A 12,696-nucleotide genomic window follows, 5' to 3' on the forward strand; every position below is an offset into this window, starting at 1 on the left:
TAATTGCTCAGGTGAGAACTTCCAGTACAATGCTGAATAATAGTGACAGTGAGCATCCTTGTCTTGTTCCTAATCATAGAGAGAAAGTTTTCAGTCTTTCACTGTTAAGCATGTGAAAGTATATGCCTGTTATCATGCTGAGGAAATTCCCTTCTATCCCTAGTATTCTAGGTGTTTTTATCAAGAAGCGTGCTGGATTTTGTCGGGTGCCTTTCAGCATCAGTTGAGATGATCATGTGGTTTCTTTACTTCATTCTGTTAATGTGGTGTATTTCGTTAATTGATTTTCTTATGTTGAGCCACGCTTGCCTACCAGGAATTAATGCCATTTGATAATGGTGTATAATTCTTTTAATATGGAGTTGGATTCAGTTTGATAGTATTTTGTTGAAGATTTTTGCCTCTATATTCATAAGAGATATTGATCTGTAGTTTTCTTTTCTTGTAATATCTTTATCTGTCTTTGGTATTAGGCTGATTTTGGCCTCATAGAATGAATAAGGCAGTGTTGCCTCCTCTTCAAATTTTTGGAAGAGTTTGAGCAGAATTGTAGTTAATTTTTTTTTGGAATGTTTGTTAGACTTCCCCTGTGAAGCCAAGAGCTCCTGGGCTTTTCTTTGTTGGGAGGTTTTTGATGACTGATTCTATCTCTTTACTAGTAATTGATTTGTTGAGATCTTATATTTCTTCTTGAGTCAATGTAGGTAGCTTGTATGTTTCTAAAAAGTTGTCCATTTCATCTAATTTATCTAATTTATTCATATATAATTGTTCATAGTATCCACTTATAGTCCTTTTTATTTCAGTGAGGTCGGTAGCAATATCCCCCTTTTCATTTCAGTCTACCTAAAGGTTTGTTGATTTTGTTGATCTCTTCAAAGAACCAGCTTTTGCTTTTGTTGATCCTTTCTATTGTTTTTCTTTTTTTTTTTTTTGGTTGTTGTTGTTTTATGGTTCATTTATCTCCTCTCTAATCTTTGTTATTTCCTTCCTGCTGCTTGCCTTGGGTTTAGTTTGCTTTTTTTTTTTATTTCTTCCAGTTTTGAGGTTAGAACTCTGATTTGAAGTCTTTCTTCTTTTTTAATGCAAATATTTAGACCTATAAATTTCCCTCTCTGCACTGCCTTCGCTGCACCCCATAAATTTTTGTGTGTTGTATTTTCATTTGCTTCAATATATTTCCTAATTGCACTTCTGCTTTCCTTTTTAACCCATTGGTTGTTTAAGACTATGTTGTTTTAATTACCACATATTTGCAAATATTCAATTTCTCCCTCTGTTATTGATTTCCAGATTCATTCTGTTGTGGTTGGAGAAGATCTAGTGTATGATTTCAGTATTTTTGAATTAAGTGAGACTTGTTTTGTGATGTAACACTCGAGAAGAAAGTATATTCTATTTTTGTTGTGTGAAGTGTTCTATAAATGTCTGTTAGGTCTAGTTGGTTTAAAGTATCATTCAAGTCCTGTATTCTTTATTTATCTTCTGACTAGATGTTCTATCCATTATTTAGAGTTGCGTCTCGAAGTCTCCAACTATTACTGTAGAACAGTCAATTTCTCCCTTCAAATCTGTCAGTATATTCTTCATGTATTTTTGGGCTCTGCTGTTCTGTACATGTATGTTTATAAGTGTTACATCTTCCTGTTGAATTGTCTCCTTTGTAAGTATATAATGACCACCTTTCCTTCTTAACTGTTTTTGACATAAAGTCTGTTTTATCCAATATTAGTACAGGCATCCCAGCTCTCTTTTGTTTACTACTTCTGTGGTATATTTCTTTCCATCCTTTCACCCTCTCTCTGGCCCACATTGTTTCACCCCAAACTCAACATGTCTAAAGCAGAATTCATTTTTTCCCCACTCTACAGAGAAGGAGACATTTAGTTTCTAGCTCTGATGTATTTGGTCCTTTACATATATTAACCCTGAAATTCTTGCTATAAAAGATTATCCTCATTTTCAGGTGAGGAAATAGCTTAGAAAGTTGAAATGACATGCTTAGGGTCACACAGGAAGTCAGGGTCAGCAGAGATTCAAACTCACTTGTCTAACTTCAAAATCCCTGTTCTTCTCCTATGTGCTCTGCAGTAGAAACAATCAAAGATTTATAACAAACATCCTTTTAGGAGGTGAAGGTTTGCAGGAGTTACTGAAGAGGCAAAAATCAATAGGATTCATCTGAGGAGGCCCCATGGAGAATGCGACTACTGAATAAGAGAACTTTTGTGAACATGAAGATTAATATAGCAACCAAGAGTAAGTAGGAAATTGAAGTTTTATTGGGGAATCAGCAAATTCCAAGAGGAAGCAGATACGGAGTTCAATTTGATTGTTGTTCCTTGGCTAAGGTTTAAATGTTAACTGAAGGAAGAAATTTGGCCTCAGAAGTGTGAATGCAATATAGACAATTGGCAAAGTACCTTGAAATGTGTTTGTAAATAGGTGCATTCAAGATGAGAAACTACTTTTTTTAATCACTGAGCACATACGCTCAAAATAATGCTTAAAATTTCAGTTAAGCTAGAATTTCAAGATTTTGGAAACAGAGATCATGCATTCCTTAATGTTAAATTATAGATCCAGTGGCTGAGTAGTTCTAACTTTTGACACTTTTGACAATACTGCTACATTTCTGAAAAATAATACCAGCAGTTCTCGGTTGATTCCCATATTTCTTTTCTGATTCTGATCTGCCTTGGCAAATTTTTTAATCTCAAAATGTGCTAGTGTGCCATACTGATATGTTCCATAAGGTAAAGGACCTCTGCCCATATATCAAAGAAATTAATTAAACCATAGGTAGAAATAGAATGAAATAAAAGATCTCATGCTAGAAAGGGTTTGCCTCTGTTTCAGTGGCTTAATCAAGAAGATGAGATGCCCTTTGGCTAATGAAAACCTGAGGAGAAGAAATGTGACAAGTTAGGAGAGAAGATATCTCAGGATAGTGAATGTGCAGACAAGGGCAGATGATGGGATTCATTTCCCTAGATGGCAGCTACCTCTTTGGGCTGGCTTTTCTAGCCTACACCCATGGCTTTACCACATCAGCATCAAGAACGAGCGTTGAACACGTCTCATGGGTGAGTTACATCATGTTATATCTAAGGCTTTCTGGAGATTCCACGGTGAATAAGACAGACGGGGTCTCTGCTCTCATGGAGCTTCCATTCTGTTGGAGGGAAACAGACAAGAAAATAAGATGGCATCTTGTGTAATGTGATAGAAATTGTGCTAGAAAGACTTTTATTAGGAATACTAACACATTACAGCATTCACACATATTAGTGTGAATTTACTTCTTTAATATTTTCCAAAGAGCCAACTCTTTGAAAAAAGGTTTGTTTGACGGGAGAGAAAGGTTAATGGCACTAAGAATCTTAGCTTTGACAGAGATGTGGAAAATAATAGGTGGAAAACAGATACCAGAAAGAGAAGTTAGGAGATTTGTAAGCAATGACTGTTGCAGAGTTTGTACTCTGCTGGCCTTTTCTACAGCATTGTTACATTTACCTGCTCCAAGTACTGATTGGGTCATCATGACATTAACCTGCGAACAGACTTTTTCAGAGTTGACTAGCTAGACCTTTTGCTTCAATATCATATGAGTGGCACTCATAATACCTACTTTCAATATAAAAACGCAGCTGGCCTGCTCCAACCCACCTCTCCTTTCCAGAGATTTCCACAGAAGCCCGTGTATCAGGTAGGAATGAGAAGTCATCTTGCCTGCATAACCCTGAACGCAGCTTGAGTACAATAAAAGGAGCACTGGAATCTGATGTAATGGAAATGCCAAAGAAATACTTTTTTTCTCAAGTTCACCCTCTATGTTTGATTTAGGGCTGAATAGATTGGCAAGACCCACTTTTGTTACCACAATTCAGGTCAAGATGTATAAATGTGAGTGAATCAAAAGCCAGCATGACCTGAGAAATATCTAATCAATTGCCTTGTACACTATAGAGATCAAAAGCTTATTATGCCAAGAACACATTTACTACTTGGAGAGAAAGGAGTGATGTTTCAGCTTTCTTCACTTGTCTGCTTGAAGCACATAAACTATTTAACTTCAAGCCTGAGAAAGCAAAGCATATGTGTTGTTCTGTAGTTTCCATATGGTACTAGGGTTTATGTTAAACATTTCTCAAGTTATATTAAACCAATGGAAGTAAATCTTTAGGTTATAAAATTATAGATATATTGTTATATTAACAATACAGTTATATAAATAATTACATATAGTTATATAAAAATTCATAAAAATAATATGTATGTAAATTATAGACAATAATTGTTTTTAAAAATTTTATAACATTTATTAAAATCTTCAGAGCCATCTGCCTTTAGCTGCTTAAGGAAGGACAACTAAGTTTTTCTGTGTTTATTCATCTGTGCATTCATTTCCTTCTAGTTCTACATTTGTAAAATATTTTTATCTAAATAATACTGTATCATATTGTTTTAAATGTTTAGTTATGAAGTTATTCATTATGCTAAACTGTATATGTATTAGTTTAAGATATATACATATATACATATTTTTGAAGGCATAAGAACCCTAAAACAGACATACCACCCAATGTAAAAAATCAAGCATCATCAATTCTTTAATTTTTTTATTAGAGAAGTTGCAGGTTTACAAAAAAATCATGTAGAAAATGTAGAGTTCTCATGTATCCTCCCCATATGCACATAGTTTTCACAACTATTAGCACTTGGAATTAGTATGGTAACTTCGTTAAAATTGATGAAACTATATTATTATAATTATACTATGAACTGTAATCCATAGTTTACATTAGGGTTCACTGTTAGTGTCATAGAGTCCTATTTTGTTGTTTTTAAAATTTTTATTCTTGTGAAATATATATAATATATAATCTAGTAATATATCTGTGTGTGTATGTATATATATATAAAACCTAAGATTTCCCCTTTAGCCAACATACAAATATATAATTAATATGTAATTCAGTGATGTTAATTACATTCACAATGTTATACTATCATCACCATCACCCATTATCAAAACTTTTACATCACCCCAAACAGGAACTCTGAACTAAGTATTAACTCTCCATTTTACCCCCACCCTGGTCCCTGGTAATCTGTATTCTAGTTTCTGACCCAACATCAATGTGTTTTAAGCTTCCTATGTGTGTCCCACCCCACATTGTATCTTCTCCCTAACCCCAAAGGGTGACCACTTTTTAAAGTTTTGCATTAATTATACATAGTTATTTTGTTATAATATGTTTGTATGCTTATAACTGTGTAATATTGTATTTTTTACTTTAGATAATTGGTATCATATTGTTTGTGTTTTTTCTGCAACGTTTTGATTTTGCTTTTTTTGCTCAACATTATGATTTGAGATTTATCCATGTTGTTGAGATCTTCATTCATTAATTTTGTTGATATATAGCAGAGGTCAGCAAAATTTTTCTGTAAAAGGCCAAATAATGACGTTTTAGTTTGAAAATCATACAATCTCTGTTGCAACTCTCAACTCTCAACTGATGTAGCACAAAGCAGCCATAGACAATATATAAATAAATGGGTTTGGCTGCATCCTAACACTTTATTTACAAAAACAGGCAGCAGAATTGATGTACAGTATTGTGCAGTGTAAATATAGCTCAACTTGTTTATTTGAATTTATTAGATGGGTTTTTAGGTTGTTTCTAGGTTTTTGACATTATGAATACCTTGCAAATATTTCCTGGATTTTAAGGTATGTGAATAATGACAAGTGATGAAAGATAATGTCAAACTGTTTCCAAAATAGTATTATCAAATAATACTGATACCAAAATGTGTAACTATTTCTCACTTCTTTACATCCTTGTCCACTCTTGGTTTTCTCAGACATTTGGTGTTTAATCCAACTTATTTTTGTATAGTTTGATAAGAAATATCATATTTTTTCTATGTGAATAACCAACCAGTTATCAGTTATTGAATATTCCAAACTTAACACCTGAGCTGTAAAACTGCCTTGGTGTAAATTTCTGTTTGGGTCATTTTTTCCCTGCTCTCCAGTCTGTTCCATTGGCTGCTTTGAGAAAGTGTGGTGATAGTACAGGAATAGGCAGTTACTAGAGTTTTATATTAAGATTGGCATTTGGTAGAGTGATTTGCTATATGATGGATCTCTACCTTATATTTGAGGGGAATCCTAGTGATTTTTGGTTATTTGCTCTTCCATATAAATGTTGGAATCAACTTTTCATGTTCAATGATGAAATGTGTTGAGATTTTTATTATAATTGAATTCAATCTCTAGTTCAAATTGTGGAAAATTCACATCTTTATGATATCACAGTGTCCTATTAATGAACGTGGTTTCTGTCGCCATTTATTTATGTCTTCATCATGTCTTTCAAGAAAATTTATAATTTTCTCCATATGATTGTGGTAGTCATTAATGCTGCTGGCTAATGCCCAGGTATCCCCTCCTGGGCACAGGGAGAACTGAACTTCCTTGTGCCATTGTGACTGGATGGGGCCATGTGACTAGTTAGAGTCAGTGATTGTGACTAGAGGTGTTCTGGGTCAGATTTTCTAGAAGCAGACACTGACACAGAGTTTGGAATGCAAGATATTTCTTAGGGATCTTTTCTCACAAAGGAAGGGGGAGGAAGCAGAGTTTGACAAAGGGAGACCTCAACTGAAATAAAGGTCCAATAAAGCTTTGACCACCTGACAGGAATATTACCTGTCAGAGTTGCCCTCCACTGAAATGGCCAAAATTTATATTCCTCACTCAGTTACCAGATCCTGGCTACCCTGAGAGGAACTTGACCTTGGGCAAAGGGACTTTCTATGGATAAAGATGACCCTGAAGGAGCTAACAGCACTCTTTCTTTAAAATTTGATGTTTTGTTCTTCATGTCTTTTTTTGCATTAATTTTGATTTTTTAAGAGTATTGCATTAATTACTGAGATTTTTAATGTTCTTTTAAATTTCTACTTTGGTTTTCCATCTTTTTTTTAAAATTCAATTTTATTGAGATATATTCACACACCAGACAAACCATCTAAAGTATACAGTCAGTGGCTCACAGTATCATCACATAGTCGTGCATGTATCTCCATGATCAACTTTAGAACATTTTCATTACTCCAGAAATGAAATTAAAATAAAAAAGAAAACCCAAATCCTCCCATAACCCTTACCCCCCATATTATTGACTCATAGTATTGATGTGGTGCATTTGTTACTGTTGATGAAAGAATATTAAAATATTACTGTTAACTATAGTCCATAGTTGGCAATAGGTACATTTGGTTTTCCATCTTTTAAAATACATATATTCCAGTTCAAAAATGAATTATATTTAATATCTTCTAGTCTCTAAGAAGCAAATTATAAAACACGATGATCACTCCCTTTATTCAGGACACCATATTATATATACAGCCTTAAGGTTTTTTTTTTATTTTTTAGCAGCTACATCAGGGGATCAACTGATAGCCCTGTCGTCAGACTCCTTCCACCTGCCACATCCAACTTATTTTTGTATTAAGCTTATAATCCACTAAAACCTCTACTTTTTCTTCAATATTGACTGCTGTTTAGTTACATCTTCCATATTATACACCTGTACATATTTTTAGACCCAAGTATAGGATTTACATTTATCTGTAATACATATTGCTTCCTTGTATTTATCCTTTGTTCCAGCCCATAAATATTCTTTGCATATTGTAACATCCAGTTAATCACTATTTCAACCTTCTCACCTCTAAATTTGATATTCCACCACGTGCTCTCATCCAAGTGATTATTAAACCTTAAATCAGAGCTCTGGACACCCTACTAGAGATTTCATCCTGATGTTGACCAAAACCAACTTTTGTTTTCATTTGCTAGGTGAGATTCCAGGAATTTTTCCATAGGTCCTAGGGGCCTAGGTGGGATACGCTTTAAAAGAGGCATTCTTTGTCACCTCAGTTCCCTTACCTGTCTGTTATCTGACCCCATCACTTGATTTGCTCTAAACCACATTTTTTTATTGTAAAGCAAGTAGCAAACTGAAAAGTTGGCTTGTCCTTTGTGGAGAATAGAGGTTGAATAGAAATTGTAATCACCTGTTTGGTTTGGTGGCTCCCTTTCACATGTTTTTTCAGGATTACTTTTTCCAGAGTGTCTCATTATTGTATTTCTCTCTTTTTGAATGTTTCATTACATAAATTTTTTTCCATGCATGACTTTATTTTATTACTCGTCTAGATAAAGGGGGTGTCAGTCACAGGTTTTTACAATCACATGATCATGAGATAAAAGCTATATAGTTATGCAGTCATTATCAAAGATCAAGGCTACTGGGTTACAGTTGAACAATTTCAGGTATTTCCTTCTGGCCATTCTAATACACTAGAAACTAAAAAGAAATATCTGTATAATGAATCAGTAGTCATAATCATTTGTAAAATCCTAACTTCTCTGTTACAACTCCTTCCTCTCAATGACCATTCTAACTTCTTCCTGCTGAAAAAGGGTGTCGACATTATGGGGTAGAGGAATGAAACTGGTTGATGTTCTGAAGAGACTTGTGCCTCTAGGTTTCAGGGCTTATCTGGCATAGGAATGATCTGGAGCCTTTACGTTTCAGAAAAAAATAAACTTAAGAAAAACTTTATAGAGTCTTAGATAGAGCCCAGGGTATCCTTTAGGGTTTTCAGGAAATACCTGTTGGTTGGGACTGTGGCAATTTGCAATATCTGGCTGAAGCTTGCATAAGAGTAACCTCCAGAATGACCTCTCGATTCTATCTGAAATCTTCTGGCCACTGAAACTTTATTTTGTTTTACTTCTTTTCTCTCTTTTGGTCAAGAATGCATTGTCAGTCTCACAATGCCAGGGCCAGGCTTATCCCTGGGAATCTTGTCTCATGTTGCCAAGGAGATTTACACCCCTGAGAGTCATGTCCCACGTAGGGGGAAGGGCAGTGAGTTTATTTACAGAGTTTGGCTTAGAGAGAGACAGGCCACATCTGAGCAACAAAGGTTTTCTGGGGTTGACTCTTAGGCATAATTATAAGTAGGCTTAGCTTTGCCATTACAGAAATAAGTTCCATAAGGGCAAGCCTCAAGATTGAGGGCTTGGCTTATTAAATTGGGAATCCATAATGCTTGAGAGAATATCAGGAATTCCCCCAGGTAGGGAAGTTTAATAGTTCCACATTTTTTTCTCCAGTTCCTCAAGGAACTTTGAAAATACTTTTTTTATTTTCTGCCCAAAATACTCAGGAATGTATCAGGGTATTACCTGTATAGAATAACAAGATCTCATTCCCTATTCTAGGTTCCACGTAATTAGGTGGTTAAATAAACTGACCAGATAGTTAGATAGTGTGCTACAGAAAATTAAAATTTTTGGCCAAAGTAAACATCTCTTCCTTTAGTCTCCCAAAGAAATTCAAGTTTTAAAATACAGACAGTATCATCTGTACCCAGTATTTTGATTTACCTTAGTCCTAACCAGATAAGCTTCATTCATATCTCTAATTGAAGTCTGATCTTTTTTCACCTTCTTTAATTTGTTGTAATGCTTACTGTCAGAGCTGCAGAACTCTACCTCTGAGTCTCAAGTGTCACACAGATACCTAAATTCCAGAGAACTACCAGGTTATACATGAAGAACACAGCATCTCAGAATTTATAAATAACAGCTAAAACTCAGGCATAAATGTGACTGCTCTAAGAGCTGACAATCTAGGCCCTAATTTTCTTATAAGCGTTTTCTTAATGAAGGTCTTTTCAGAAATAACAACATTTGACAGTTGACTTATACTGGAGTCATCATCCACCAACCATAGCTGATGTTTGGCCCTGTCTAACCTTTACACATTTACCAGGATTACGTTAATTACCAGGTAGGACATAATTCATATGCTTGCCTTGCTGCTCTTTTTTTTTTTTTTTTTTTTTTTTTGTAATAGTTCTGTCCCCATACCATAAATCCATCCTCAATGTATAATCCATTGATCTTGGTATAATCACATAGTTATGCATTCATCACTACACTGAGTATAAGAGCATTCTTTCTTCCAAAGGGAGAAAAGAAAATACCATACCGCTTATATCCCCTGATTATTTACATGTAACTTTGGTATAGTGCTTTTGTTATCAATAATGAAAAAATGTTAAAATGTTGCTGTTAACTATGGACCTTAGTTGACATTAATTGTATTTTTTCCATATATACATATGTGATAGTGACATATGTTTGTTCTGGTTCATGTAAGAACTCTCTTAGATTTATACAACTAACCATCATCATTGTCCACTCTGTGTCACTCTTGCATTTTTACTGTTCAATTGAGTGGAGGAATTAAAGCAATGTATTGTGATTCCCAAACCTGGAACATGACAGAATCATCTGGGGAAGAGTTTAAAAAATGCAAATGCCTAATATCCAACTCTAGGGATTTCGATGCTGTAGGTTTAGATGGCAGGGACAGGAATCAGTATTTTTGAATGATGTGCATTCACCTCAGACCCCAAGTAACCATGATATGCAACCACCAAACCTGACATAGAATAAACCAATTTACTTGTAATGGGCAAGTGTGCAGACTTTAGACTAGATTGCTGATTAGAATAAACAGACAGCTTTGTAGATTTGCAATCAAGATTTTAGAGACTTTTTAGCAATGAGGGACTCAAACATGGTTGTAGGAAGATTGCTGGCATGAGAGTGTTGCCTCTTTGCTGTAATATATTGGTTTTGTCTTTTTTCAGCCCAATCTCAGTGACATTAAAAAAGTATTGAAAATAGTTGGATTAGGATGGTGGTATATCATGGACTTCTGATTTTCGTTTTATGCTTATATATTTATAGTAGCAATCGTGTGCATTCCAGTATAGTCTGTTCTTTTTGATTAACAGTATTTCATAAACCTTTGCCCCATTGCTATCTTACGTTCTTGAGTATAACTTTAATGTTTCATAACATTCTAAAAAGCTGATTTACCATAAATTCCTTAATATGTTCCTATTACTGTTTGTGGTTGTGTGTAATTTTATGATTTTATGCTATTATGGATAACTGAAATAAAAACTCTTGGCTGAGATGGTTTTCAAATTTTTTAGAAGTTATTTCCTTAGAGCATATTCTGGAGTGGGATTAGTGGGCTAAAACAAAAACATTTTAATAGTTCTTATGATTATTTTCCTGAAGGCTTATGGCCAAATTACAATGCCATCAGGAAAATATGTGTACAAATTTAACCAGAATGTCACCAAATCAGATTTTATCCATTTGATTAGGTAGGTAGGTAGGTAGGTAGGTTAGGTAGGTTAGGTAGGTAGGTAGGTAGGTAGGTAGGTAAGCAGCTATGTACGTACGTACGTAGGTGGTAGGTATGTAGATTTTAAAGAACCATGATATACCATCATGGTTTCCTGGTCTGTTTTGCTGGTCATTGTATTAATGCATGTAAGATTCAGGTATATGGCTTGGTCATACAGAAAAGCTGTGATAAACTGAGATTGTCAAACTTAATTGTATTTGTCAGCCTTTGCTGAGGTAAAAAAAAATACTTGATGGCTTATAACAGCAAGCATTTTGTGTGTGTGTGTGTGTGTGCTCATGGGTGTGTGGGGGGAAGAATTATAAGAGATCAAGCCAACGCAAGCAGTTGACTTTAAAGCTTCTGCTCAGTATTGGCACAGTGTTACCTCTGCTCGTGTTCCATTTGACCAGGCAAGTGACATGGCCAAGCATGACAATGGGTGGGGAAGTTTACTCTGTTTACTGATGTACCTCAGTTTACATGATGTGCATGTGGTCTGTAATAATCCTCAGATGAGGTGAGAAGATAATTGGGGATAGTCTCTGAACCTTCTCTGCTTAGATGACACCATCATTCCTTATGCATTTCCCTGTCATTGCATTTACCACAGTTTTTAAACATTATTTATTGCTATATTTGTCTCCCCTTCTAGACTTCAAGTTCCTCAAGGGCAGAAATAATACTTTCTTCAATTCTTTTATCCCCCATGCCTGGGACAGCATATAGTAGGTTCTCAAAATACGTACGTGGAACTGAATGATTTTAGTCTGTACTTCTCCTGGAGTAATGATCAACTTCAATGTTCTTTGTTCTTTGAACTAGAAAAAGGTAACACATTAACATTTTCTAAAATTATTAGACTCCCTGATGTGTCTTTTCTTAAAGTAAGAAAAGATGACTATTCATATTTATTTTTAAATTCATTTCAGGACTACAGGAGAAAGAGTAGGCTTTTCCTTGTATTAGGTAACAGTACAGGGAGCATATTAGCACTACTCTGATTCAGACGTCCAGAGCATATTAAACTGCACTCTCTCTTAATTCAATAGAATCTCTCCAGCCAAGCCAGGCTCTGCAGAAAGGAAGATAAATGTATAACAGGCTGATTTCTCTACTCTCAGAGAGAGAAATTAAAAGGTTGTCTGCCAAAAAAAGGAAATTTTCCATTAGAAAATTATTAAAAGGGTTTGGATTCTGGGTATAAAGCCCAAAGTACACATGGCCACTGTTCAAAAGAGTCACTTAAGATGGTAGGGAAGTTGAACGGGCAAGGAAAATATTAAAAGTCAAAACGAATTCAAGAAAGAACCCTTACAGTCAGGGTCAACTTGTCCATTAGGCACAGAAGGAACAGTGCCGAGGGCCCATGATGCTTTTAGGAGCCCAC

The sequence above is a fragment of the Choloepus didactylus genome, chromosome 6 (assembly GCF_015220235.1).
Source record: "Choloepus didactylus isolate mChoDid1 chromosome 6, mChoDid1.pri, whole genome shotgun sequence".
NCBI lineage: Eukaryota > Metazoa > Chordata > Mammalia > Pilosa > Megalonychidae > Choloepus > Choloepus didactylus.